The 6,378-nt window shown below is 36.8% G+C and overlaps 1 non-coding gene across 1 annotated transcript; it reads left to right on the plus strand.

The window, feature by feature from the left end:
• Positions 1-1,449: 1,449 nt before the first annotated feature.
• Positions 1,450-1,556, plus strand: LOC145077297 (small nucleolar RNA R71). The gene has a single exon (XR_013693079.1). It is a non-coding gene; the product is annotated as a small nucleolar RNA R71 (small nucleolar RNA).
• Positions 1,557-6,378: the final 4,822 nt, after the last annotated feature.

Here is a 6,378-nt window from a genome sequence, read left to right on the forward strand (position 1 = left end):
ATGAGTTATGGACCCAATAGGCAAGCCAGACTCATACTATGGGCTCAGGGGTAGTCCAGTCTTTTAGTTGTGGACCCAGTACATGTTGTCGTTATATATATGCTATTTGTTTGTGTGTTGGTACTTTGGGGGAACTCACTAAGCTTTGTGCTTATAGTTTTGTTTATGGTTTTAGGTTCTTCAGATGATTCGTGGTAAGGCGTAGGCGTGACCATACACATCCTTGGTTTTACAACGGATTGGATCTTGAGAGACTTTGATTTTAAATCATGTTTTGGAGACAATGTTTTTGCAAACATTTTTATCAGTAAATGGGTTGTTTTTAAAAGTTTAAATTTTTTGAAAATTTTGGAATGTTACAACCACCTTATGTATTCCTTCCATCTTCTTTCGTTTAGTTAAGAGATCTTTTAGAAACTTCACATACTTTGGCGTTTGAGCCAAGGCTTCAAGGAAAGGAATATTGATTTCAAGGGACTTAATGTGATCTAAGAACTTCTGGTAGTCTTCAACATTTTCCTCTTGTCTTGCTCTACTGGGAAAGGGCAGCGGTGGGTAGTATGGATGAACGAGATCAACACTTTTCTTTCCAGGTTCCTACCACGTCGTGGTGTTAGCACCATGTCATGGGTTGTTTGTTAATGGGAGTGAGATGGGTAAAAAATTTCCTACTTCTAGTTGTAATAGCTTGGATGTGAGCTCCTTTGGGGTTTTGTTCGGTGTTTCCTGGAAGGGATCCCGGTGATCTTTCATTGAACTGCTTAGCTAGTTGCCCATGTTGTTTTTCGATGTTGAGGATTGAAGCTTGCTGATTTCTAAGTAAAGCTTGTTGATCTCTCATTAGAGCTTGTTGATCTCTTATTGCTTCTTCGGTTTCATCATGCCTCTTTTCTGATGCAGCTGCAAAGCGGGCCAACATTGACACAAAATCAGGTTTCTTTTCAGGAGTTGGTTCCTCTATTTGGTAACAACCTCTTCCTTTCTGCTCAAACTTCTCCTCTTTGGCTTTCTTATACCCATCATAAGGTAACCACTTTTTTTGGGCTTTCTCTAGTCTTCATCATAACGATCACCGCTTGAGTAGAAAGCGTGAACCTTTCGGTTTCCATTCTCATCTAGATCACAGTCTGTAGTTAAATTTTTGGCCCGTTACAGTTTTCACACTGCACTCTTATAGGATAGATTGTTTGATCCGTTTTAGTCATCCTCCTATCCATGTTATGCAACATTTCTAAGACCACTGGCTTGTCCTCCAAAGCAACATTCATGTTTCCCCTAGTTGCATCATATCGAGGGTTATGGAATTCTAATACATGTTTAGAAAATTCCTCTCTTAGCTCCTTGAATGCGGCTGGTGATTTCTTTGTTAGTGGCCCTTGAGAATCAAGGAGCCGCCTAGTTGTGACGTTCACCCCATCATATAAAATCGATACTTCTTGTTGGATGTTTAGATCATTTTGAGGACAGTTTCTCAACAAACCCTTGTATTGCTCCCACGCTTTGTACAATGACTTACCCGCTTGTTGCTCGAAATTTGCAATAACCTTCTTCAACTTGGAAACTTTCGATGGTGGGCAAAACTGTTGTATGAACTTTTCACATATTTGTGCCCAAGTTGTTATTATGCCTGGCGAGAGTGCCTTCAACCAATCTTTTGCTGTACCCTTAAGAGTAACAAGGAGAATTCTTAGCAAAACTGTCTCGCGTGGGACATTGGTATTGTGCCATCCCCAAATTTCTCGGCCAGAAAAGACCGATTTGTTTATGCTTGATTTTAAAAAAAAATCAAAGTATCTTTTAAAGAAATACGTTGCGGAATTCGTTCCCAAAAACATGATAAATATATTATCAAATCATTTCCGACGAAATGTATTTTATTCTTTTAAAACTTTGGGATGTCATTTCAATATAAAAACATAAGCACAAACAGAACTTACATTCATTTACACTAGTGATTTTACATCTCTTTTAATCTCTTAGTGTAACGTAGCTTCGTATCGACACCTGTGATAAAAATAACTTGAGTGGGTCAGGTTGGGAAACCTGGTGAGCATATAGGGTTTTCAACCCACAATAAATAAATTTATTATGTTTAAATATCAAACAATCAACCCAATTTCCCATCCCCATTATCCTCTTTATTACCCCACTCTATCGATCCTCACAACGACACGATCTATACTCTCAGATCTAAAATCAACCTCTCTATCTAATCCATTCTTCCGGATCTAAAATTTACCTCTTTACCTAATCCATACTCCCGGATCGGTATGTCTGATCCATACTCCTGGATCAATAATTGTGCCCATTCCATACTCTCGGACTAGGGACAATTAACTATGTCTTAATCCATACTCCCAGATTAATAACAAATAACCATATCTTAATCCATACTCCCAGATTAATAACAAATAACCATGTCTTAATTATTTCTTAAGAATTTACCCTAATAATCATCTATCACTCATTCCTAAGGATTCATCCTAAGGAATAGGCACGAAGTACATCGTCGCCAGGGTTTATACAATAGACATTAAATCCATAGCTGCCAGGGTTTATACAACACACACTAAGTCCATAGCTTCCAGGGTTTATACAACATGTGCTAAGTCCATAGCTCTAATTTATCGACAATATTATTCACGGGAATCTACCTGCAATACATGTCAATGGGTTTTTAGAGTACATCTGATGAACATGTAGTTCATAATACCTACAGGTTGCGAGCCTGCTAGTGTTCCACAGACTGTCTAGAATAGTCCATGATTGTCATCCATACTCTGTTTAATGACAGGGGCCAACGTTTGGGTAAGGGCTTCTCTCATATTCCACCCCTCACCCTCGTCTCATGATCTATATCACCGATCATCTCATTTATCCAACTCATCATTCATCAAATACCAACTATTTCATCTACCCATGTTTTACCCAACATTTTTGTAGATATAAAATACATATACAATTTAAATCATTTAAAACCTGTATAAATCATTTATTCAACATCCATCTCAAATAAACAAACAATATAATTACACATAGCACGTATTTTATAAGAAATACTTCATATCTATGTGTAAGAAGAAAGTGACTATACACTCACATGATTTAACGATAATTGAGCAGCACTTCGTTTCTTAAAACGATCGTTTCCGATAAAATCGAAATGTTTTCTGAAAAACCGGGTTTCACGCGGACAGAGTTTCGGCTCGAAAACTCTTTTTCTCGGGATCTTCGAGCTCTCCAAGACTTGCTTAAGATGCTAGGATGATAAAATAAGCTTTGGGGGGGGGGGGGTATTTAGTGTAGAAAAAAGGAAAGTAGAGGGTGAGATGAGTGAATTTTGTAAATAAAAATACGGCTGGCTTCGATCACTATTTATAGTGGCTGAAAACTCGATTTACGCTGGGCGTACTCCTACTTCAGCCAACACGCTGAGCGTACGAAAGGATCATATCAGACGCGTCAAGGCTATGGTACGTGTCTTTCATGCGAAGTAGTAGGGCAACGTGGCCAATCTCGGACTATGAACACGAGTACGCTGGGCGTACTTCGAATTTTCAAACTTCAAAAATTCATAAATTTCGCATACGAGCTCCGTTTTTGACGTTCTTTATATCCATGTGTAGGTGAGACCGTGTTCTATAACTTTCGTTTAGACTCTGTCGGCTAATTTTGACTTTATTTTTAAAGTTATATTTTTAACAAGTCGTTACAGGAAAAGTCCGTTAAAAATTCAGAACTTCTTCATTCGACGTCTGTTTCCGTCTATCTTTTTGCCTTTAAACTACTATCAACAAGATCTTTGATTCTCGTTTAGGTTGTTTCGGCTAAAAATCACTCGATCTAAAATTCGAGTTTCGGGTTGCATACTGATAAGCCGAAACTTAGAAAAATCATAACTTCATCATACGAAGTCCGATTAGGGCATTCTTTTTATGCACGTTCTCAGTTTAACGTATACTACGACTTTTGTTTAGATTGCTAAAGCTAAAAGCACTTTATTGTAAATTCACTTTTTTTTACGTCATACATCATCGTGCTGGTTTTGTCGTGAAACTTCGATAGGTCATAACTTCTTCATTATAACTCGGATTTCGGTATTCTTTATATCTCCAGAATCCTTATTTCATCCACTACAACTTACTATTTCAAAACAAATTACAAAGGTTGGCGTAGACTATTACATCATATTTAATGCTTAGCCCAGAAACACGGGCGTTACAGGTATGTTGAAGTAGTCAGCGATGTCATTGACCTCATCAAGGTGCTTGTAGGTGTCCTCATGGTCTTTTCTATAGAAGGGTATGTCTTTCAGTTGAGCAAGGATGTGACCTTTCAGTTCAAAGCTAGCGGTGTTGGGAATTGCGGGTTGCACAAGTCCGGGTCCGGTGTCTTCACGCATCCACCTCTTGTAGGCTTCCATCGTCATGTCCGCAATGTCCATCATTTTGGCTTTTGGTTCTCATTCTAATTCGCTTACTTTTTCTGATTCTATTTCGCTTTCGGGCTCGTAACCTAACTCCTTTTTGTTAGGAGTCTTCTCAAAATATTTGAATTCGCTTTCAAGAGTTCTTTTGCTTGATTCTCCGAGTTTGGTTGTCTTCTTCTTATGGAATTCTGACTCTGGATCGTCAAACGGTGGTAAGATTGGTGTGTTTGACCCTCGGGTCATAAATCACTGAAACAAAAACAAATAAAATGCATAAAAAGAACAAAACGAAAAATAGAACCTAACTGTTACGACACCACACCACGACATGGTGTTAGTGACCACGACGTGGTAAGTCAAACAGTCGAAAGACTGAAAATGAAAATTTGAAAGAAAATAAATAGAAAAATCCTAATAAAATAGCAGATTCAAATTAACTAAAAATTGACCGTTCTCCTGCAACAAAGTCAAAAACTTGATGCGTAAATAATTATGCACTAGTTAATCCTACTAATTTAACTAATTATTACCTAAGGCAGTGTACCTTGTTGAGAATAGTATAGCACAATATACAGGTATCGAACACAAGGAACGAGATGATTAGCTAATTCTTATTTACTGACTAACTAAATTACTATTTAATTCAGAAAATGGGTTTTCTCTACTTTTGCAAGACTATATTAAAACTAACTAACTATCAACTATAAAGGAAAATATTAAAACTAAAAGCGAGAAACACAAAAGACGATTTAAACCAAGGTAATTGAGATACTTTCGTTTAGCTTCGATTTACTTGCTACTATGGTTGATTTATGTAAGTGCAATGGATTAATGTTTCATTGGTTACCGATTCCTAAGATGAACAAGTTAATGTTCACTAACATAATCCTTTAGCAAACAAGTTCATTTATACGATGATCACGCGGATAAACTAACAAGTTTACTAGTGTTCAGTTTGAGTTAAATTAAACTTATAATATATTGGTCAAATTGGTTTATTGATTCAACTCAATATATGATTGGTCGTCATATATTAGGTCCTACGATTATTTACCCACTTTTCTATTTAACCTTAAGTTTTTGGTCAAGACACTATTCCTACAATTTTTTCAATTCACAAATATCATAAGATTCAAGTTCAATTAAGAAAGATGGTCATGCAATCTAGATCAAACTCAACAATAAACAGGAAAAGTAGTTCTCATAAGCATAGAAGGTTCTTTAATAAGCTAAAGTAACAAACAACCAATAAAACTTAATCCTTACCATAAATCAAGCCATAAAAAGTCAAGCAAACCTACACTAAACGAAAGTTATAAGGTTTTAGCCCATAATTTCAGCAATCAAACTCAGAAAAACGAGATTCATTGTAATAAACATGATTAAACTAAGTAGAAAATCGTAATAAAGGGTTGTATTGCCTTAATGCTCTCGATTCCCAAGCTATGATCGACTTCTTCAATTCCAAGCTTCAAAACGGATACTTGGCCTTCAAACATTGATAGTAGCTTCCAGCAAAAGTTACAATTTCGGAGGAGAATGACTTCAATTTATAATTTCCCGAAAACAGATCACCATGACGTAGTAAGTCCACCACGTTGTGGCCTTCCTGGTTATCCCGTATCCAACAAGTCTTCTAGATCCATCGGGACAAGCCAAAACACCACATTGAGGGAAGGTCACCACGACGTGGAGAGTATATTTTTCTTCATTTTAAGACTTGATTCGAATTCCTTGCTTCCAACTTCCTTTTCGCTCCGAGCATGACTTTTACCCCTACAACACAATATACAACAGATTAAGTATCTTTTGTTCTATAAAGGGCATAAAAATAACTAGAAATATTAAGATATGATGCAAAATTATATGTATAGATATGCACATATCAGTAATGTAGAAGTACAAGATCCGTATCCACCGTAAGAATATTTAACCACCTCCCAAAACAT

Source organism: Lactuca serriola, chromosome 9, assembly GCF_051521515.1.
Source record: "Lactuca serriola cultivar US96UC23 chromosome 9, Lser_US96UC23_V15, whole genome shotgun sequence".
Taxonomy (NCBI): domain Eukaryota; kingdom Viridiplantae; phylum Streptophyta; class Magnoliopsida; order Asterales; family Asteraceae; genus Lactuca; species Lactuca serriola.